General features: G+C 40.4%; 1 long non-coding RNA gene across 1 annotated transcript in view; it reads right to left on the bottom strand.

Annotated features, from left to right (window-relative positions):
• The window catches only part of LOC109323748, an 89664-nt gene that overhangs the window by 56371 nt on the left and 8609 nt on the right, over window positions 1-24684 (bottom strand). Inside the window, exon 2 of the long non-coding RNA XR_002104740.1 lies at window positions 10536-10593. This is a non-coding gene — a long non-coding RNA (uncharacterized LOC109323748). The remainder of the gene's footprint in view (window positions 1-10535; window positions 10594-24684) is intronic.

Below are 24684 nucleotides of genomic sequence, written 5' to 3'. Positions count from 1 at the left end.
AGCTCACACACTGACTCCAAAATTCGTGCTTGTGAAACTGCTACAGAGCCTTCACCACTATTGTTGCCACCTAGGGTGCAGAACCTCCTTGTTATGCCTCTGAAACCTAGTTTTGTGGTTGCAAGAAGCTACAGAATAAAATTTTGGAGACTCTCAGACAATCAGGCATCAGGAACAATGAGTGGAGAAGCCTAGGCAAGCAGATAATTGAAAAGTTATGTTGTATTCTAAGAACTTATAATGCAGAATGCTCTATAAATTTGAATGATTCCAAGACTAAGGGTACCACCAGAACTGGCCATAGGGAAAATGGTGGCCTGGGTAAACTTGTATTTTGGTACCCCCATTCCTGGCACCAGCCTCTCAAGTCACTGGTGTTGCTGTCCTGCTGATGAGGGGCTCTATCCAATGGTCTAGGGAGCTGGGAAGGGAATCTGCCTGTGGCAGAAACTGCCAATTGCAGCTCTGTGAAGCTGAAACAGAGGCAGCAGGCCTTGCTATTGAATGAGCAGCCAGCAAGTGGTAGCATAGGGAGTTTGGAGTCCTGCAGCTGCCATGGGGCTTCTCTAGGGCCTGACATGCAACCAACTTGGTTGTAGCCCACCCCTGCTGCAGGCCACCAGTCCCAGCCCGGAGCTCCCTGCATGTACCACCCTGCCCTGCTGTGCTCACATGGGCAGGAGCAGGTGCTGCTGCTGCCACTACACAAGGAATCCTAAGCAGCCTGTCCTTCCCCACTACAGGCCCCTCCTCCCATGCCCTGGTGTTGCACAGGGCACCAAGCAACACCCCAGGCTGACACCACTCCCTGGTGCCTGTGGCACGTGTGTGTGTGTGTGTGCGCGCGTGTGTGTGAGATGCCCCCCTGACCATGGTGTCTGGGGCAGTCACTCATGTCACCTACCCTTAAGGCCAGCTTTGGGTACCGCCTTTAGTAAATAAGACAGTGTGCTCTAAATCATGGCCAGATCATATCAGCCAACTAAACTGATAACAAATTATCATTCAAGGGTAGTCTGTGCATGCTCAGTGGGAGAAGTCTAACAGAGGGAAATTCATTCTCATCTCAAATCCAGGTAAACACAGCATTTTTCTGCATTTACACAAAGCTAATTAAGATCAGAATCAGGCTCCAGTTTCATTGCTACCATCTTGGCCAAGCAGCAACTCAGAATAATTTGATCAAAAGTAATAACTGCCTCTCCTTATTGATAGGAATCATCACATGAGCCTATCAGGATAAGACATCCAAATCCCATTGAATCTGTTTGCCTGCTTCTTTTGGGTTCTTTTGAAAATCTTTAGTCTTTGGAGTATGATGTGGTGATTTCCTGCCCATTGTTAAATCTCAGTTTGCACATGTGATGTTGCTCTGATATATGAAAAACTTAATTGACCTTTTATACCTATAATGCTCATGTATATTTGTTAGTGAGAAAGTAGATGGAGTGTGGTTGACAGTCCATTCTGTGACTGTTGAATCATGCCTAGATGTTAGGCAGATCTTTTTATGAAAGCATTATGCATAATATGCTGTGTTCCTTAGTCTAGGGACCAACTTCCTGCAGAGCTACCGGCAGTAGTGGATCCAGGAACAGGCCAAAGAGGGTGCATCTCTTCCCCCACCGTCCAACTCCCTCACTGACATTGACTGTGCTGTGCATGTGTAGTGATCTTGGAGTTCAGTGCTTGGTGAGTGTGGATTCCTCTTTTGAGCAGTGAGCTCTGAGCTCACCAGCTAATCAGGTTGAGCCCCTTCTTTCACATGGCTCCAGAGCCCAGGAGATGAATGCTGCTGCTGCTGAGTCTTCTTCTTCCTTGCCCTCCCTCCTTCCTCACCCTTCATGTAGGGGAAAGGGTCATTCACAGCACTCACCCCCTGGGCTTTGGAGCCATGTGAAGGCAGAAATCCCACACTGAGAATTCATATGAAGTACAGCCAAAGGGGCCTTGCTGCTGCATCTCCCCTGGATCTGCCCCTGGCTTCACGAGCTAAGTCTGTCCAGCATGCAAAATAAGGAATCCTTTTTGCATTTACTGTAGTAAAGGAATGCTTTTGGTATCTACTCTGTGTATGTGGGTAGGAAGAAGAAGGTAGTGGTGTCATTTTTATTTACCACTTTTCCAAGTGTGTCAATATTTTAATGTGTGATTCCTGTTTCTGTATTATTGCACATGCATGCATGAAGCTGCATATCTTGTTCCTTGTGTGATATCTCAGGAGAACTGACAGATTATTCACTTTCTAACTGATCATGGCAATAAAGTCACCAAATGTTGGGAAATCAAAATGGCTTGTTGCTATACAACTAGGTTTGGAGGAAATATAATAGCAGCCTTATCTTATAAAAAACAAAGGTTGCTACATAAAAAAACAATCAAACAAACCTTAAAAAGAAACCAACAAACAACCCTCGTAAAAAACAAGGGCTATTAATGTGGCCTCCCAAAGCCATCTTTGGTCATTTCACTTTAGAAGAGATTCACCAGGGTGTGTGTAACAATAAAAAAACAGCAGAGGTTAGAATTAGATAACACTCAAAGAGGCTGGACCTGATTTGTGTAGCTCAAATTATGAAAAGAGCGGTTAAGACTTTTATGCCCTTGCTTTTTTAAAATTTCTCCTACTCAACATAATTAAAATTCAGTAAAATTAGAAGCATTATGGAAACACTTCACTCTCTATATTATTCTGCACTATGTGTGTCCACCCCAACATTTGGAAAGAGGCCAACTGTGACTGTGTTTTAAATTAACAATGAATTAAAAAAAAAGTGATCAGTTACCCAAAAAATAAAATTCCCCAGTAATAACATAGTTATAACTGTTTAATTTGACTTCTTTCCACTGCACACCCAAACTTAATCCCCACAATCCCATACCATTCCAGTATCCCATTCCATCATGACTCGATTGAATCTGTCGCTCATCGTTTTGTGGGAAATAGAGAAATTATGTAGTATGTAATAATTTGTTGAAGTCTAGGAGAAAAGTTACTGAGAAAAAGTGGGACTGAAGTTTTTAAAGGATTGGATAATGTTATGAGCACTATTAACACTAATAGCAATGAGAGTGAAAACTAAAGTAACAAAGGGTCATCTACTCATTCTTTAGGGAATAAACAAACTGGTGCTGAGGGTCAGGAAAGAATGCCTTCACTTCATGCACAGAATTGAACAAGTCTCTTCATTTAAAGGCATCATGGGATCGGATCACTGATCTGATCAGTTGTACCTCCTGCCATTCCACAAGTTCATGGCAGTAACTGTGATTTTGGGATCAGGAATCGGGTCTTAATCATGCCCCTTCTACTTTCTAGAGCAGCAGGGAGCCTGGGATCATGATCCTGCCCCCTCCACCTCTCCCCACCCTTGCACTGGTAAATTAAAAAATGGGTGTTGCGGTCTGGGACTGGAACTGACAATCAATTGATTATTGGCTGACCCTGACTGCTGTGGAGCCTGTTCAAGAACCTGGCTGAAGCTAAGTGTTTGCCCCAGCCCTGACCTAGAACATGTTCAATTTGCGGCACCATAAAAAAACAGCCATTTAATGAACATTTTTATGGCTGGTTTGCCATTTTAGGGTGCCTTAAATTGGGTGCACATGTAGCACCCTTGCCATTTATGCCATAATTAACACCTTAATCACAGCATTAATGTAACATGTAGAGGAGGCCTTGGATATTTTTGGAGATTTATTGTAGCAACAGCTATTAGCTTCTACTAGAATCAGGACAGAAGACTAGACAGACTAATTCAGTGATCTACTTCAGTTATCTTGCCTATGCAAAGTAGCAGCACTATGGTCATGCATTTTCCCAGAACCCTGGCTTGTGATGACTCTCTCATTAGATGCTGTTCATTATGATGTTGTTTCTATATACACTTGTTATCAGTTTGTGTGAGGGAAAATTCTTCCTAACCTCTGCAGCAATAATGCTAAATACATAATGGGTTGGTTTCGTCTATGTCCAAAGAATCAGATAGTGGTTACTGCTAGAAACAGGACATTTGAACTGACACAATGTGCTAGACCACTATTGCATATGTTATGTTCTTTATAGAATTGATGTTTGAAAATATTTCAAGGGTCCCTGGCTCATGTTCATTTAAAGGCACCATGGGATTTGATCCTTGATCTCAATAATTGCACCTTCTTTTGCATCATTACTTACTTTCCTGAAGAAACTGTTTGACAGAAAGGGAGAAGAATTCTTTTCAATTAGTCTAAGCCAATTTGCACTCTAGACATGGATTTCATTTAATTTTGAAATATTTTCTAAGGTCATATCTTCCAGATTACCACAACAGTTAGGTGAACAGAAATCCTTGTGTTCCTCTGCACCCCCAGAACTTTAGGGGGAATATACTGAATTAATTCATGTTTTTGTTAGCATCTGCAATAACAGGGTAGTTGCCTGTGACAACAGCTTTAAGTTACTTCCCATAAAAATGGCTTGACAGGAATTTTAAGGTGAAGGAGATGAACTACACATCAGAGTCTTTTGGCTTTAACACACCACTGGATAAACCTACTACTAATGATTTATGTTGTATATGCTGATTTCACATGGGAGTGGGTTCAACTTTTATTACACACCTTTATTACAGAGCACTTCATTGAAAATAACAGATTATGATTATCTCACAAGTGGAAGGGTCATGGGTTTTAAAACCATCCAATGAAGACTATTATTTATGCTGAAATAGTACATTCATATTAAGCGCATGAAAACCAACGTATAAATAATAAGCAATAGTTGTATTGATGGTGGAAATAAGATCCAGGGAGAGTGGAACATCAGCATTTTTTATAGGGAAGTCTGTACAAAATGACCCTCTTTTTTTTTTTTTACCCAGGAAAACTCAGCTTTGTAATGACCTTTCTAATGCCTTTCTCTGTAATTCAGCCATCACTTCCTGACACATTTTGTTATCAAAGGAAGTATGGAAGTGAGTAGGTACTCCATAATATTAAGATTTGCCATTGAAATCTCTCTCATATATATGTGAGATATGTACACATGTACATATGTCTGTACTATCCAATGGTGTTTCCTTCTGCCCCACTACACAATAAGGTGCAACTGTCTGAGGACTGAAGATTTTTTCCCTCTACCTAAGACTAAGGGATTATTTTCATGACATAGAACCACACAGCCATCAAACCACTGCAGACCTGACCCCTACACAGCACATGAGGAAGGATATACTTTGGATTCACCCTGAGGGCTACAGCTCCACTCTAGCCCTGTACCTAACCTTTTTCCACCTTTGTACCCATGTTGAGATTGCCAAAGACAGCCAACAGTGCTCCTGTTACATCCTTGGTCTTGTGCAAGACAGAAACATACTCAAACTTAAGAACAACCATAATATTATCATATAACAGGGAGATAAGGAGGGTGCCGTTATTATCGTGGACAAAACAGCATACATACAAGAAACAGAAAAACAACTTTCTAACATAGTTTTATAAACTTTTGACCAAGGATCCAACAGCAGAAGTCCAGGGGGAATTACACAAACTCTTAAAAATGCTACCTCCTGAAACACAGAAGGGGATTTATCCTCCCATGAACCTGTGAACCCAACCCAACACAATGACCTTTTACTTATTACCCAAGAAACACAAACCTGGCAACCCAGGAGGGAGTTTCCGACTATGTTGACTCTATCACATTCCCATATGCTACTGGAGCCACTGGTTATTTGAAGGACACTGCTGTCACAGACCAGCTGGGCACTGTGAGTATATCAATTTTATTGCAGGCCAACTGGGTGCTGTGAGGGCATCAGCCACTGGGCTGTTCTGTTCAGTTTCGGATTGAGGAGGCAAAGTTGGGAGTGAAGCAAAGGCAAATTTATTATAGCTTACACACACAACAGTTAACAGAAAGATAAATGTGATAAGCAGATAATGCAGTATTAAAGAGCTAATAGTATATAATAACAACAGATAGATGGATCAATTCTGTCGCAGGCCAACTGAGCACTGTGAGGGTATCAGCCACTGGGCTGTTTAAAACAACAGATATACAGACATGGGTTGACAACTGATCGATAGTCCCTTGATACCAGGTGCACGCCAAGTGATTCCAGTGAAGTCAGGCGTCCCTGATCAACACTGGCGGAGGGATTACTGGGGAAGGTCCCTTGATTAGGATCCGATCCTCACTCACACTGGGAGTCCAGAATCCGGGCTTGGAACAGCAACGACCATTCTGTTCCCTCCTTCCTACTGGTCACCTGGTGCATGCGCTTTTTATACCTAGTCTTATGCTAATCTGTTGGTTTTAGAGCCCCTTACGATCTTGCCCTATAGCTGTTACCCTATGGGATTAAAAGGTGTTAAAAATTGTCATAAAAGGTTACTACCCAGATTTGGGCTTATCCAATAAGCAAATTACAATGCAGCATCTTTAGGTGTGAAATTAACATTACTAAGCCTAGCTCTTTTAGGTTTCTCTGAATATGCTTTTTTTGCAGGCAGTGTGCTTTCCTGGAATGTGTTGGATGTGTCAGGCAGTTGGATCCAGTTTTTATCGTCAAGGCTGGACCCTGAGCAAAAAACGTTAGGTCTCCTAATCTTGCAGCTGCAGCTTCGCCGTTGGGGCCCAGTCACTTCTACAATTAATACAAACAGTTTTATCATTTTGGTTAAACTTATGACAGACAAGTTACATTTGTGGCTTACGAACTTACAAGCTTTATATTAGCTAATATTACCTGTTAAGCAAAATACCAAATGCCTCCAAGAAGCACATATTTATTGTTTATTAATTCCTCTGGTTCTAGCCATCACACACTACATATTTCCAAAAGAAACTTGGGTCCATTGACAAATTTCCAGTAAACACCATAGTAGCTACCATGGATGTTACATTTCTATACACCAACATCCCCCATGAAGATAGATTACAAGCCATAAGAAACATTATCCCTGATCATGACAGCTTCTGTTTCCACTGTATTTGCCTGCTTCATCCTCACAGACAACTATTTCAGATTTGGGGACTCCTGATACCTACAAATGAATAGTGCTACCATAGGCATGTGTATGGCTCCCCAATATGCCAATGTATTTAAGACAAACTTTGCAATCAGCTTCTTCTCATTCCCTTGGTATACCTAAGATAGATCAATGACATCTTCATCATATAGACACATGGGAAGGAATCTCCAGAGAAATTCCACCAGGAATTATTTTAACAACTTCTATTCCTCTATCAAACTGGTTCTTGAATATATCACCCAGTATATTCGTTTCTTAGACATTAGTGTGAAAATTTGCACTAGCCACATCAACACTACATCGCATTAGAAACCAACCACCTGCTATGTCTACCTCCATACTACCAGCTTTCATCCTAAGCACACCATTAGCTTCATTGTCTGCAGCCAAGCTGTATGTTACAACAGTACCTGCACTGATCCCACTGACCTGGATGCACACCTTATGGAGCTCAAACACTTAAAATACAATCCCAAAAACTTAGCCAGTCAAATTAATAGGGATCTCAAACACTTAAAATACAATCCCAAAAGCTTAGCCAGTCAAATCAAGAGTCAGGCTTAAAACGTGTTCTGACCTGGTAGAATACCAGCTTTTTGACAAGAACAACAGAATCCCCCGGTCATTATCTACAACCCCTAGCTTGAAAACCTTGGACTCATCATTAATGATGTCCAACCCTTCCTTGAAAATGATGAACATCTCAAGGAAGCCTTGGGGGACACATTTTGTTTGTCTTACAGATAGTCCCCAACCACAAACAATGTGTCTCCAGAAACAATCCATTTAAGTCCTATTCTCACCAAAGCACCAGGTCTTGCAACAGAACCAGATGCCAGTTGTACCCCCTCATCAATACAGAATACATAATCACTGGACCAAACAATATGGATTATAACATCCAGGATTCAAAACCTGTGGCAGAATACTTGACCATTCCTGGATGTTCCATCACTGACCTCAGAGCAGCTGTTGTTAAATAACAAAACTTGAAAAAACCAACTTGAATATAAAATTCCAGAACAAGAAATCATGCACAGACTGGACTGAGTTATGTCTGGTCTCAGTGGAGACTCCAGATTCTTATCCCATTACCTGGACTAGCTTTTATAGCCCCTTTTGTCCTTCAGTGCTTTATTTTCTTTATTATCCCTTTTGATCTCTCCAACCCACCTTCCCATCTTTCAGAATTATCCTCCTCTTTCCTCTTCCTTTTCTGTCCTATATATTTAAATGACTTTATTCCTTTCTGTTTAGTACCTCTTCTCTCTGCAAGTCCACTCATAGTATCTAAAACGCACATGCCTCTCTGAACAAGTTATTCTATAAGGTGCCTCACTGCTTTGCCTTCTGCTTAACTTCAGACTAAGCTAGCTGCCTCTCTCTACATATACATATGCATGTATAATTTGAACATTAATTTATCTTCCCTTGAAATCACTTCTGATTTTAAAGGCTTTCTTGTTTACATAACACTTGGATGAGCATGGAGCGTGAGATAATTTGGAAAAAAAGACGCCATCCAGCCAGATGACAGATGTCCATTTTGACAGACATCCACATTCAAGGAATAAATTGTTATAGTAAAAATACAAAACAACAGCAGAACAGGTTTAGTAAGACAAGAAACTCAAACTTCACCCTGTAAATGCTAGCGATTAGGAAGAAATTTTCTCGTTGGATAGATAATTTCAGTTGCCTTCCATTTTACTTAAGCCTTCTGTTGAAGAGGTTGGTAGTGAACATTGTGGAAAAAAAGGATAAGGGGTAAGATAAACTGCTGACTTATAATAAGGTACTATATGGTAATTCCTCTCTTTGATTTTAAATCCTGGAAAATTGCGTACAAGTTATTTTTTCTTTCATGAACCCTTTCTCAAACTGTAAATCACATTAACCATAATCACCTTAAACGTAAAACACACAAAAGTTGTACACCAAACTCTGATCTTGTTCACTAGGGTAAATCTTGAGAAATGCTTCCAGTTTACATTCATGTGCCTGAACACAACAGAATTTGGTGGAGTAATTGAGAGGTTTATAGGGAGCTCTGGGTGGGGAGGAGGGGTAATGAAAGCTCAAGCTCAAGTCATCAGGTGAAAAACAAAAGGCATGGGAATAAAAACCAGCAAATGTAAGTATATAGGATTGCAAAAATCAGTGTTTCTCTGTGTAAGCCTTGAACCCCAGAACAAATGTTCTAATGCCCAGAAGGACCATTCTACATATACATGCAGTTTCCTGAAACTTTGGTATAACTGGATAAGTAGGGAACCAGTCTAACTACCACTGAAAGCAATGGACAGGCTCCCACAGTGAGAGTAGGTGTGATGGAAACTCCTTATATGTTTCATATTTACTGTAAGCCTATGGCATCAGGGATTAATTTTAGGCATTTCATGGAATAGCATGTCTTTCTAGCTCTCCCTGCTAAAAGTACCAAAAAATGACATGTATGCCAAATATTTAGTAACTCCCTTGCATCAATTATTCTTAAATTACTAGTGTTCTGCCCTGACATTCTATCAGATTTATAGTCATCATCATGCCATCAAAGAGTGCATTCAAATGTATTTTTGTCTTCCAAATAAAAAGTTAGGTGGAATGTATCATAGTGGGTAATATGCTGTGCTTTGGATGATTATTCTGGATTGTAGTTGGATGTACTGTACTAAATGTTACCCAATCAACCCAATTATTGTTTAATTATCAAGGTACTTGCTAGTTAAAATGTTTGATAAATAATAATTAAAGCAACCACAATTAAGCAGAGGGAAAAATACTGTAAAACAGAAATCTGGCATCAGTGAAATTAAATGTCAAAAATGTGATTTTATGAGTTATTTATTCATTGGAATCAGTTTGAGCTGCACTAATCTCAAATTCTGATTTACTCCTGAAATTTCTCTTCCTGTATAATATATCCTCTAATAATAAGACATAGACTGATTTGATAGTAGAAACAGTTTTTAGAGCAAGTTTTGATTACTCTCAATTGTTTAGGAAGCAGCAATATCTTTATTTAATGATTTGGGGCTCTGCTTCAATAAATTATTACACTTGCTGAGGTGCACCTCAACAAAAATGTTCCACTTAGAGATCTAATCACTTAAAAAGAAAGAAAAAAATTCTAAGGTATTGATTTCCTTCCATTCAAATTAACTGTCAGCCACTGTATATAGCTTATATAAGGGAGGTACTGGTTTCAGCTAACTCTTGTTACAATTAATTGGCAATACCACAGGGATTACTAATAATATCTCTGCTATCACAAGCAATTTGTTTTATAATAACTCTGTGATCCAAATCAGTTAGTTCTTTGTATATCTGACCAAATTACTTGCAGAGTTTCTGTTTTCTTTTCAGTAGTTAATACCCTTAAACTCCAGGCAATTACTTTACATAACAATAAATTTGTCAAGCTATATTAAAACTAGTCCCAGATCTATATCAGTAAACCCTAAATATATATCTTAAAAAGGAACCTTGAAATAGGTTGTAATGAAAATACTTGTTACCTGTTTTGTATCCACAGGCTTATGGTCTTCTATGCTGGAGACTTTTAGCATTGCTGAGCTGTAGATAGATAAAGAAGAGTACAGTGCTGCCATATCATTTTTAAAATCCAATCCACATCTTAGTTTACAAATGATGGCAAGACCCCAATTGAGTTGAATAACCACACAGATGCTGCAATCCCAAACTTTGCTGTATATCTTGAATTGGAAGTGGTTGACCTGGAAATCTCACAAGGCACTCTCTTATGAGAGTTCTGGTCTGTTCCTCTAGTCAGACCAGAAGTACCAAAGGAACAGCCTATTCTGAATATTACTTTCTTCTGCTGCTGACCACAGGTACAAAAGAAATGGAAACATTTGGGTGGGAGGGAAATTAGCCGTGTGTTTTTCAAGTCTTCAAAAAAGTTCATTTTAGCTTACTGTGGGAGGGTGAGAGATTTCTATTTAACTTCAACTACTTTGTTCTTTTTTAGTTTTATCATTCTAACACCTGGATGAAAGCAGTAGCACAAATGAAAAGCTCCTTCTGTCTATTAGAGCCTGACTTGTGGTCTATGTGGAGTAAAAAACTCTTCAACAGCACATGAGTAGGTGCTGGCTTGGGCACAAGGATGCTTCAGTGCAGGGGTTTGCCAGCTAGGCCCACACTGAAGCACCCTTGTGCCCCAGCCAGCCCCTCTACAGCACTTTGAGCTGGGGAGGATCAAGCTGACCCTCTAGACCCTCTGCCTACTAGGGTTGCTTCAACCCAGCTCAATGTGCTGTGCATCCAGGCACACATTTAAACAGCAATACACTCCAGAGTTTATTACTATGGATTTTATTGCTCCCAGGCACACTGTTTAAACATGCACCCGGAAGCAATAAAATCCATAGCAATAAACTCCAGAATTTATTGCTTTGCATTAATTGCACATGTAGATGTGCCCTCTGTTGATTAAAACTGTCTGACCTAGTACTAACTGTCATGTTAACACTAGGCTTAGGTGCTGAGTCTTAAACAATGATCTCTGATTCTTCATCAGAATCAGTGGCCCCTAGCGACAGCATGTCTCATTATTTGAAGCAGGAATTTCTAACTCCTGTTGAGTCTAGCTACCATGTTCATCCTAGCTTTCTCCCAGTTTTTTGTTATCCAGGAGCTAAGCAATGCCTACTGGCTCATTAGTCTTCCCTCTTTTTCTATTTTCTTGTACTAATTTGGTTAACAGTTCTAATTTTTCCAAACATGGAAGTAAAAACAAGCAAGAGGGGTTTAGAGACAAATGCTTCCACTTGGAAAAGGTTATTTTTTCATGGGTTGAAAAAGGTGAGTTCCCTAAAGAAATTTTTTCTCTGCCAGGGCTGTATTTAAGGGAACATGTCATGATCTACTTGGTCAATCCTGTGTTAGAAGAACAAGGAAATATCTGTGTTTAAAAAAATCACGATGGCTATAGCAACTTCAGTTGAACAGTCAGGGCTCAGTGCAGGCTCAATGCAGGAAATAATCTGTCCCACAGCATTGTGGTTTGGCCAGGTTCACACTTCAGCTTTTTGACTGATTCTCCTGTTTCTGTTGTGTTACTCGGCTTACTTTAGTGGAGGGGAAGAGAGAATCTAGCCAGTTGTTTAACTCATTTGTAAGGAACAGAAGGCTTAACAGGCAGTCATGACTATTTATCTTTGGTAAGATCCTATAATGATTTCAGTGGAAGCACACTTTAAGTTAATTGCAAGTTTCTAAATGTAAAATGGGTGGATACTTATATTTTCTTGTTTTGTTGAAGAGATTTACAAATACGTGCCAGGGCCACCAGTTCTTGTGAATGTAATATGACCCTGACCAGCTGCTACAAGTGGTCTTCTAAAAAGCAATAGGGATCAGTAAGATAAACACCTTCATTATTTCCTATACAGCCCGGCAACCTATGTTGAAAGTTCATTCCAGTCCATAAACCTACTATTCCAAAACTGCGGTTAATACTTCACAGCCTTTATTGTGAGTAAAGGCATTGTACTGCTTGCTACGTGTATGGAGGAGTGATATCAGTCACACAGGGTTGTTGAGAACTGTTCGCTTCAGGGCCAGAACTGGGAATAGAAACAATATGTCTGATAAAAGAGAGGCAGGTCTTTTTTTGTCTTGTTACACAATGCTTCAAAAGGCCTGTATGAAATTAGGTGCACTATAAACCACACTAACAAAAAGTGGCTGTCTGTCATCAAGTGGCTAGCTGACAGGAAATTACTAAGTCTGACACTGTTTCTGTGATCTGATCTGATTCTTTAACTCTGACAGTAGAGGTTCTCCATATCTCAACCAGGGATTCTAAGTTGTGACCCAAAGAAAGGCATTGTTACATTTTGCCAGGCTGTCTGTAATCACTAGGCAACTCTCTGCTCCTAGAGAAGAGTACAGATCAAGTATCCTGATGTTCAGCATTTCACTCTTGGCTTGTACAAATACTTGTGTGTTGTATGGATTGATCCACAGGGGTCTAAGAACTAGTCTTCCTTTAGCTGAAGCGGAAGAGATCTGTGCTGTATATTTAATGATTGTGGGTATAAAGTGTCTGGGCTGATTTGAGTTCAGGTAAAACCTCCATATATATCTAAAAGTTAGCATGAGGATTCTGAAGTCATTGCTTGATTGGTTTTAGGGTTTCATTTTGTTTCTGTTTTTTTGGATGGTTTGTTAAAATTTTTTTACTGTTGCTTTCTTTCCATGTTTGCTTAATAGGAATTGTTCATTTCTGAACAAGTGACAGCCCTTCATTATAGAGTATGTTTTTGATGGGGAACTAGTTGTGGGATGCTTTGTCTGCTTGACCACAGACAAGAGCTTGCCTTTTTCAATTTCACAAAAGTTTGAACTTGACTCAGATTTAGGGTTTAAGAAAGAAAGTCCAATTCCTGAAGATGTAGCATTGTTCCTTGTGGGCCAATGGCTCAGGGCACTTCTAATGAGTGACAAGATTTTTCTCTTGGAGGTTATTGGTTGCACTCTTGCCCAGGGATTGGAAGGGGCCCAAAATCATGTTATTCAAGAAAAAAATTGACACCTGGCAGCATCCCAAATGCTTTTGGAATGAGTATAGTATAAGGAGTTTGATAATCCCAAGGCAAGATGAAAAATAAATTAAGCTTTTAAAAATTATGTTTTGAATTGATCTTTTGGGGGCTGGGGGTTGTTTTGTTTTGCGGTTTGACTCCTTAATTTGAAACTTTAGGGCTAAGGAATACAGCCATGTATGAGTCTGAGGGTGAGTGGTGTGGGGTGGGAATCACCATAAAAATTGGGCCTAATACTGAAAGGTTAACCCTTCTTGAAAGTGAGAAAGATCGTGTTACCCAAGAGAGGTACACATAAAATAACATCCTCAATTTCCTGCTAGAAATTGGATAGCCTAAAACCAAACTGTTTTTACAGGATCAGATTTCCCCTGTTCAGCTCTGATAGCCTGGCAACAATTGGTCAGGTTCAGTGACAGTTATGGTGAGTAATCGCTTTTGTTCAGAGATGTTTTGTTTATTTTGATGGGGATGCTCCTGGGATAAGGTCCTGCTCAATGTGAATAAAGTTAAGCATGTGAGAAACAAAAGCAAACTGGCACAGCTGCTAGTGAAAGGTGAATTTCAAAGTTGCATGCGTAAGAATTCATACTAATAGGGTTTGAATGCACATCCAATCAGGGACTGAATGCAATGCAATGTGGCTTATCTAACCAACCACAAGTAACATAGTTGCTTTTACATATTAGCTGTGATGTCACTGGGAAGAGATATTTATTCATCAGATAAATTTAAATAACGAATACTTTCAAAGGAATCATGATTTTTGTATAAATATTCAGTGGGGTGAAAAATATGTTAAATTCATCCAATAAATTATTCATTGTAAGTGACTTGTTCAACTCTATAGCTGAACATTCAGAAAATATTAAAAACATCTACATCTGAAAATGGAATCAGATAAATCATATAAACTAGATGAGGAACAGTGAGTCCTTTAAAGCTAAAAGTCTTTCCCCAAGAGGAAAATATTTAAACTGCCTACATTACCAATATTATTAACATTTATGACTTGAATGGGGGGAAGCCCTAAGAGCTGACTTCAGAAATGTATGGTGCTATCTCATCAGCTACAATGACACACCAATATCTATTTAAAAAAATGGGCATCAAGGAGTAAATGAACGAATGGAAACAAACTGAGGCATTTGAGAACTTTGTCTTCTGTTACAATAGAAGTCATTTTATTATATGTCTTTTATGTAGCTGCTAAAGCTGAAACATGCATGGTATCAGGTTTTCAGATAACGTACCAAATCAGTTCTTTTAAATTACATTCCACACATTTTGTCAAAAGTCAATTTATAGCAGCTAAAAAAGAAGCACAGTATATTCAAACATATGAGACTCAAATGTGAGAAAAAATAGAAAAAAGTAAGCCTTTTTCATTGTTCAGAGGAGCTGTGGAGTTTCAAAACTCTGTTGTAGTATGCCAGTGAGTTTCAATCTCCTATACCAAACTGCAACAGCGGGACCTGGAAGCATCACATAATTTTACATTTCCAGTGTAAAACTCATTTTTTATGGCTTATGATTGAGATGTTAAGTTCATGTCAGTTTGAAACTTGATGTGGAAATTGTCAGATCTCAGGCATTTTGGGGGTAGCCAGACTTCCTTAGTGCCACACCAAAGAAATGTTATATGTAGTGTTTTACTATGGTATGACTAAATTGTTATGCACTTTTACTTTCTGCATTATGTAGTGTCAAGGTATTCTTTTAGTGGAAAAAAACAAATTTATACATGTACTGCTGTTCCTTGTGTAACCCTGGGCATGACACAACATGCGCCCTCACCTGAATAGTGGGATCCTGGAGTACCCGGTAGCCAGTAGCCCTGCCCAGCCACCCTGGGAAGCTGCAGCAGTGCCCCCGAGCAGAGAGCCTCCCCTTACAAATCAAGCACCCTCAAAAACAATTCTCAAACTATTTACAAGATTTAATTATTTACAACATAACAAATAACCATTAAATAAACACATTGATATACCAACTAATAAACCCTCAAGAAATTATTTACACAGTCTCTCACTTGCACATGGTGTACTGGGGATCCCCTATGCACTGCCCCTGGTGGGGCGCCTCAGGGAGCGGAACTGCCTGTGTCTCTGCACGTGGTCTGTGGATGCTCCCATGTGCTGGTGTCCGTCTCCATGCTCCTGGGGTCTCTGGGCATCAGGCAGCGGCTCCTCTGCAGTCCCTGCAAAGACAACCTTCCCCTGCCTTTCACCCCCTTCCCAGCTCTTCAGGGAGCAGTATCTGAGTTGCAGGTTGTAGCAACTCTCCTGCCTCACAGCCTGACAAACACAGCCCCTCCTTGGGCTTTTCCTGGAGCCCCTCACCCCTCAGGGAAAACAGGGCAGACTCTGGCAACCCCCCCAGCTCTGTTGTGCTCACGCAACCGTTCACCAGGCTGCAGGCAGGTCTTTGCTGGCTTGGAGTCTCCACACAATCAGCCCCTCTCTGACCCTGCCTCCGCAGGCTCCCAGGCTGGAGAGAGGAACTGGATACTATATCTCTCCTGTGGCAGCCTTTTCTGTTACTCCTCAGGGCACTCCTAGAGGTTCTCCAAGGAACCGCTGTGTTGAGACTCTTTTCCTTGTCTCCAGCTTATCCCTCAACCCCACTCTCTCTCTTGTTCCCTCCTGCAGGGAAAACTGCTCCCCCCTTTTATCCAAGCCTCTCAGCCAATCCCAACCCAGAGCCCTTCCCAGGGTTTTGCTAATGGCTCTCTTCCAAAACTTTGCTGGGGTTACACCACCCCTCCCACTTCCAACAGGGCTGCCTCCAAAGCAGCTTCACTTGCCCCCAGAGCCTACAGTGTCCCTGCTGGGACAAACTCTGTCTTTCTGCTAGACAGCCCTCTACATTTTTGCAGGTGGGTCCATTTTTCAAATGCTGCTACACTTGTAATAAAGATCCCTGGCCTCATCTGATATGGTTAGTAAAACTATCTGTGCTTACCAGGGAACCCTGGCCCCAGCTGCTAATTGTCAAACCTTCCTCACCCTTATTTTGAAAATGAAATGCAAATTAAACAGCTAAAAATAGCTACCACAGCCTAATACAGCCAATTAGTAAAATAGATGGGAACGTGGAAGTCAGGATAGATGATTTGAGCTGACTGATAGAAAAGAGGATGAAGGTCAGGATAGTTATTAGATAGGAAAGCCGATTTTTCTGTTCCTTGTTGAACATACCAATATGTTCAACCTTGAGAGACCCTGCTCAGCCATAGAGGTGTATGCACCTCCTGGAGTCTGTGCTCCTTGAGCTAGTTGGTGGTAGAAGTAGGTTAAAAACCTCTAGAACATCATAATTATTAGGTTCACTAGACCTCATATAAAAAGCAGCAAAATGGCTACAGTTCTGCTGCAGGAAGGAAGGTACAAACACAGGGATTGTTAGTGAGCTGGTCTTCATTCACAGTGAGAGGGGGAATTTCAATTATGGTATTGGGTGAGCAGTTGAGTGTGTGTGTGTTGGTATGTCCTGATTCTCCTGTCAAATACACTTTGACTCTTGGGGAGCACTGTGGTGGTGGCAGCCGGAAGAAGCTGGTGCCACTGCCACCACCACCTGGGCTGTTTAGAAAGGCATGGGGCAGGCAGGGGGCTGACCAGCTTGCAGGGTGGGGGGGGGATGTTCTCATCTCTTATGGAGGGAGCTCATTCTGCCTGAACTCCTGCGTAATTCGAGCACAGCCTATTACCATGTCCAAGCTGGGGTATTTGGTTACTGGTTGATCATGCTGTTTTTTCAACTTTGCTTCAACTTTCTTATATTTTACTTTTCCTCAGGTTTTGCTCACAAGTATACAACTTGACACTAGAAAAGTGACTGCAGTGTCACCATCTTTTGTTATTTAATATCCCATATAAACATTGGTTAGGCAAGATGAACCTTAGTTTATGAACAGATAACTAAAGGGCAAATTCTGTATCTTTTATTCCAGTCAAATAGTTCTTACTCATGTAAGCGTAGCTTTGAATAAGAACAAAATGACTTGCGTAAATAGGACAGAATCAGGCACTTAGTAATCAATGATGAAAAAGTGAATTCAGGAAGAGTCCTTCAGGGTCAAGAGGATTTTGCTTGAAATGATATTCATTTTAAAGAAAATCTTTGCTGATATTTGGTGCTCTCAGTAAATGGAAGGTGAATCTGAGTTGTGAAATTTGAACTCCAATATCAAATCCAAATTAGAACTCAAACTTCCCTGAAGTTCACACACCACAGGGAGAATTTCAGATCTAAGATTTCACTTTGTGTTCAACTATGAATGTGTATTAGCCTGCCCTAAAATTTGTTATATTTTTTTTCTGTCCCTGAATTTTGAAAATGTGAAATATTTCTGAAGTGTGAAATATTTGTGCTGCCCTAATACATGGAGAAGGTTTGTTCATATAGACTTCTGTTTTAAGTCTGCTTTATCTTTTTTTATGCACTTGAACTACTGCTTCATGTATCAAGAACAGAGGTCCTTAGGAATGACTGAAAGGGACAACTATGGTCATGAAATCCTACAATGGCAGGCAACTGGGTAATAGATGTCTAGTCCAAAGGAGTCCACAGAACACTGTGTTTTTTCACATATTACTATTAATAACATGTAAATGTTGACAATTGTGGGGCACAACTGTGCACCACTGCCTCCACTGCTGCCAGGTGCTGGCTGGGGCTGGGCTGCAACCCTATGCAGAAATCCAGTGGGGTATATGCCCCCCCCCCCCACACACACATGTCACCTATGCGTATTCCGTGCCTCACCTCCTCCTTCCCCAAACAATATGCACCTTGTTTTGGGATAGGCAAAATAAAGAAAAAATATTTTTCCAGCGTTATCATCGTTGCATAGACTAGGGACAGACCCTTATCCTCAGCTCACTCACCCTCCCTTTCCTGCTGGAGCAAAACCAAACCAAAACAAAACATTAGTTTTAACACTTTCACTGCTGAATTGTCAGGAGCTCTGGGCTTCTCAGCCAAAAGCTGAATATTAGCTGCTGCTGCTGAAGAATAGACTCAATGGGTGGATCTAGGATTTTGAAAAATGCTGAAAACAGTCTGCAACAGTATATGAAATAGCAGGAGGGAAACCAGAAATAGTTAAAAGATATAAAAAATATAGAAGAAAGGCTAGCTTGATTAGTTTAATATAAGGACGATTGAGTGTCTTTAACACCTATGGAGTAAAGAGAGATTAACAGGAATGGGGTAGATTATGAGCCATGAAATCAAATTACTCCTTTGGGACTGCCTGAATAGAAATGCTGCTGCCAGGCAGGTGGTTTTAAACTTTGGCGAAGCAGGGATCAAAGAGAGTCCAAAGGAGTCCACAGAACACTGTATTTTTTCACATATTGCTATTAATAACATGTAAGTGAAGTTCATAGGCTTGTCTCTGAGAATGACTGCACCATTGCACCTCCCCAGATCTAAACCTGCTGGCCCTACAGGCAACCAGAAGAATCCCAGAAATATGGTTAATTGGTTAATGTAATTAAATAGATTATAAATATGGTGGAACAAGTTTTTGAAAGCTGGAAGGGAAGGAGCATGAATAAGGAAAGGAAACCAGAAAGATGCACCAGAGCTACCTCATCAGGTCTTCCTGCTCACACATACACAAACCAGAGAATTCTTTGTAATATAAAGGAAGGTGTATCCTCAGGCATCAAGCTTGTCTCAATAATCTGAAAACACTGCAAGCCTGCCAGTGTGCCCCACCATGATGGAATCCACTCCATCCTCTCTATGCTACCAGGAAAGCTGTGTCTCCCTTGAGACCATTTTCTTCTTCTTCAGCCTGTACTCCAGAACCTGTCAGAATTACCAGCAGAGCCAAGAAGCCCCATGTTATTAGACTCCTTCCTCATACAAGGAGCCAACACAGAGATCAGATTTTCTTTCAGTCTCTTCTTTGGGATCCCAACCAATCAAACATCCAGTACCTCATATTGCAAGCTTTAATTTCTAAATCCAAGATCAGCTCTTTCCTGTGACATGTTGTCCCTTCCCTGAAATTTTCAAGTTCTGTTTTGAACCAGTTTAGATCCCTTGCCCACATTACCTCATGTAGAAGGCTTTAGAAGTGAAGCAAATGTTACAGCACTAAATCTGACTTTCTGTAGGGTGAGTTTTTTCAATTCTGTTTGAAGGCAAAAAAGAAAGAAAGAAAGTCAGAATAAAAATGCAAGGCAGTGTTCCTACTTGCAGTTCTTCCATTTCCTTTCATACATTAGTGTTTTGCAATCTCAAGTTCCTAAGAAAAAGTGTTCAAAAGACAGCTGAACAAGTATAATATCCCATTCAGAACTCACCCATCTTTGCAGCACAAACATCACTATTGGAAGTTCAAAACACTGGGTTTTTAATTTTCCTAGCCTTCTGTTTGCTTATTTCCCTTTGTTTGGTCTGTGAATATTTAAATGTATACTTACTTTAAAAGTAAATCCTGCTTGTTTTTGCTGCTTTCAGATGTTTAAAGAGACTGGAAGAGCTTTTATGCTGTCTTGCTCATCAGTGTTAATCAGATAAAAGATTAAAAACAATACCTAGAGTACAGATCTCAATTTTGGATCCCTGCCTGCTGAATTTTAATTTCTCCATTAAAATTCCTCTTCAGCCAGAATGTAAATATAGAAATAAATTCATAAATTCCACTTGTGTAGTTATTTCAATTTAATAGGTCACTGGGGATGAATTATTTTAAAGCCGAAACATCATCACTATTTCACATGATTGCAGTAGGGACCCCAGTCCCCCAAGAATGCTTTTTAAAGGCACACACCACCTGTTCATTGTATACAGTCTGCAACAAAATGTGAGATGATGTTTGAAAGAAGTCAGTTTTCCATTGCCATTTCTATTTGTGGAAAACTTATTGTTTGAGTCAGTTTCTTATTGTCGCTTGTACTACTTTCAGCCCACTGTGATCCAGTCGCTAAATAGTGGGGCAGTGTTTTCCTTCAGTGCAGGAGTGTTTTCGTCTGGTCAGAGCTGTGGAGCCTCAATGCCAAAAGGAACTTTGAAAAGCCAAATTTTATTTATTAGAGCTGAGTAAATAGTTTAAAACTGAGGTTTCTCAGTGAATTCCACCTTTTCCTGTTTGCAGAATATCCCTGAACTAATTGCCAGATTTATTTGCAATTTGATTTTTCTCTGTTTTATTTGCAGTTTAATTGGATTATTTCTTTTAAGGCCTGCTGTGTCATTTTTGTCATCATTAGTCTCATATACCACATGACCATGTCCTTGTTTCCTGATTTTGGTGGTATAGAGCCGGTAGACTCTTATTTCCAAACCTGTGAGAGAATTAAAAAAAAATCCCTCTACAAGCAAACGTTGTGCTACCAAAATCTGATTCCATGAAAGTGAATGCCAATGAATGCAAATCCAGGCAAAAAAATTCAAGCCAGGAATGCGAGCAGATACTCCCAAACACTTTTGCTGCATTTTCTTGGGGCTGTCCAGTGCCTGTTGCTGCAGGCTAAAAAGAAAGCAGACCACAGCTGCAGTTTTTACTTGCTCAAAAACAAGCAATAGCAGTTCATTTGGGGTTGTTTTGTTTTTTTAAAGAAGCAAAGCTTTTTGTCAGTGGTATCTTTTGTTGGACTTGCTGAATGGGAATGGTGGGAATACGTGTAGACAAATTTTCAAATTCAATGCCTTCTTCAGGTCTGAATGTAAATGCATTGCATTCAAAAGTCTGTCTAGAGGTGAAGTTACACATTGCACTTAGACCATGTGAAGGGCACTTAGAATTTGAGCCTGTTAAAACTTGTTAACTCATGCTAAGTGCCTTCTGAGCATCTCAAAGTTATGCCACTTCAGGTGAAGATTAACTCTGGGCCACACTACCAAACTCATGCTAGAGTAACTTCAGTGTACTCCATGGAGATAGAACAAGTAATCTGCAGCCCTCCAGTGCGGTGGGGTTGCACTGTTCCCAGTACCAGCCACCCTCATCCACCCAGAGCAGGGATTGAGCCCACATGTCTTGGCTCCTAGCCATGCCCCTACTCGCCAACCCACTAGTAGCAAATCAGAGTTTTACAGGCAAGAAGTAGTATTAATCCTTAATTTGTGACTCCTCACAGCACATTCTAACTGTAACAACACTTACCATTCCATGGATGTAGTATGGTCTAAATATAACGTGTCACTTCCCCTTTAAATGCACCCTAACCATGCTGCTGGGTCAGTAAAAGATGCCACCCACAAAAATCCTTGTTTTCATTTTCGTTTTTATGTATTTTAACACTATGTATGCCATATGCAGATGTGGTAGAGCCCTGGAGCACTAGGCAGTTTGCCAGCGTGGTATTTAGTGTTCTGTAGTTTGCAGTTAGGTTTCTTACACTTTCGTTCTGCAGTCAGTGCTGTGGCAGCCTCTCTCTAAGTGCGTAGAAAGTGTTGTGAGAACATACTGGGAGCCTTTTCTCTCTAGTGTAGCTACACAAGGTATGCAGGCACTCCCAAGAATGGTAAGCAATTTAACTGGCTGACAACTGACATGTCTGGCATGTTAAGAAATCTAGCTCTAGACTTTAAATAGAAATATTGCCACTGTAGCCCATTCCATGAGCACAGCTCCTGAAATCAGGCAGCAGGCAATAGTACTGTTTCTATTTAAAGCAGTAACCTGAGAAATGGATTCCACCCAGATACCCAGTGTTCCCTAATACTGTTTTGCTTATGCATGGATAAATTGCACTGAAGGGCCATGACTTAGTTTATTCCCTCTGCCATTCTCATACATATATATAAAACACCCTGAGCACATCTACATGAGATGCAACATTGCCATAACGATGAGCTACAGGGATGTAGCATTGGCAGGTACCATGACACCACTGCTACTGCATAGTAGCAATGAGCTCCTGAGCAGCAGGGTCAAAAACAACCTATGCGCTGCTGAGTCTGCCGCAGTACCAGCAGGTTTTATGTGATAAGGAAATTGTTGCTTCACTTAGGGTGGATGTATCATTTCAGATGAGAGGATGACCATGCAAAGGAAAAAGTGCTAAAGCTGACTTGAATGATGTCTTGATTTATTTGACCTGATGATCTCTATATTGCACAGTAAAATACTTTAATTTTTGTTTGGAATAGGGCTCTGCTTTGCACATGCATTTGCAAAGTCAAGGATAAAACTTTCTCAGGGAACAAGTAGAGGGGTTAAATAGCCCATTGGTGTTTTATATATATGTATGTGCGATTAGATTGATAATGTAGTAGACTTCTGGCACCCAGGTTTCTCAAATCTGCAGGAATTTACCTCAATGACAAAATGGTCATTTAAATTGTGAGAGGGGAATAAAATTGCAGCTTTGGCATGTATTTTTCTTGTTCTTCCCATAACTTTGGATTTAGGATCTCCATTGGCCTAGAAAAGAGGTATAAAATTTAAAAAAGGAAAAAAAACCCACATCAGATGCTAAACAGAGGGAAGGAATAGATCCCTATTTATCATGTGCCTGCAATCACTGCTGAGTGATGTATAGTGATTACAATTTTTTTTAATTGGCAGGCTTCTGAAGCTGCTATGGGAATTGGTGACAAGATGATGGATCAGTTTCACCATATTGGCTTGTTGATCCAACAAACCTAAAGTGGATATTGGCATTTGTCATTCAGCTTTGGACCCCTACAGACTCCTGCTGCTGATTAGTCAAATACTTCACCTCCTCGTAATTAATGTTTTAACAGCAGAGCCTCTAAGAGACTCTCAAGGGAACAAACTTTTACAATATAACTGCAAAGAAGTGTTACTTAGTACTAGTTGAGTGAGAAGAAGTGAGCATATGGGAAAAGGGGAGAAATCAATGACAATGTTTGAACAGCTTAACCCTGTTGGCCTTTGCATGTTAATAGATTACTTATGCATCACTTCCCCAGTAAGAGGAAATTAGTATGATTAGCATTTTCTGTTTATCGACTGCAAATCACAAATTGGAAAAATGTTTACATGCATTTTTGTTTATTCCCTTGAAAAACACTGACAGCCACTGTGAGACCAGGACAACCTCTGTCAGCCTCTGTACTTCGCTCCAAGGGTTTGTTTCCAGAGAGAAGTTTTCATTTCAGACAAATGCTGCTTGCTTAACAGATTTTGATGAGTATAATTAAGGGGGAGAAAGTAAAATGTATATATTAATTGAGTCTGAAAAAATAGTAAATGAACGAATGTAGATGAATGAATATAATAGTTGGAATATACTAAATGCAAGGCTTGGCTTTTCTGCCAATGCAAATGTTTCACTATTTAGCAGTGAAAACTTTCACAGACTAGTGTACTACTCTTTGGAGTGAGGATGGCTAACCCATGGTGCGCATGGCCACAAGTGGCATGAGCAGCTTCTGTGAGTCACACACAGCAGATATGGGAGGGAGAAGAGAAAACAGCAACAGATTGGGCAGGGAGGAAGTAGCAGAGCAGCAGATTGTGCCAGAAGCAGAAAGCGGAGCATTAGATCAAAGGGGATCGGAGTGACACTCAGGGAGGGTGTAGGGCTTAGCTTGTAGCATGCCTGCTAAAAAGGTTGTCATCCAGTGCTTCAGGGCATGCACACAGTGATGCCACAGTAATAGTACAGTGATATTTTAGGTACTTACAATTTGGCAGCTGCATGTATCTTGGCCAAAGGCAGGATCTCCACTGGCCATGACAGGGAGAAATGTGTACACATTTTTTATGGTATGAACTAAAATAAGACAGGTGGGCTTTTTCTGATAAGCCGATAACTCTTCTGAACCAAGTTTATACAGAAAATCATGCTAGAAGGAATTTTCTTTGGTGTCTCCATGTAGGAGGTGGTCATCATTAGGTCAGGGGTCTGAATTAGAGCCCAATTACAGGCTGTTTATCCTGGATCATAATACCCTTGAACTTTAGATACTGGCAAGATGCCTAGATACTGCAGGGATGGATGACTTCTAGATGTTTTGAGACAGAACAGTAGAAAACATTTATTTATGGAAAATAGAAAATTCTTTACACATTGTGGATAGGGACAGATATTACACATAAACCAGTTTAAGAAATCAGAAACTGGTTTAAACATGTAACAGAACAGATGTTCAGTGCACA

Source organism: Crocodylus porosus, unplaced genomic scaffold, assembly GCF_001723895.1.
Source record: "Crocodylus porosus isolate Cpor-Errol unplaced genomic scaffold, CroPor_comp1, whole genome shotgun sequence".
NCBI lineage: Eukaryota > Metazoa > Chordata > Crocodylia > Crocodylidae > Crocodylus > Crocodylus porosus.
Note: the sequence above shows the minus strand (reverse complement) of the source record. Positions and strands in the feature narration are given on the sequence as shown.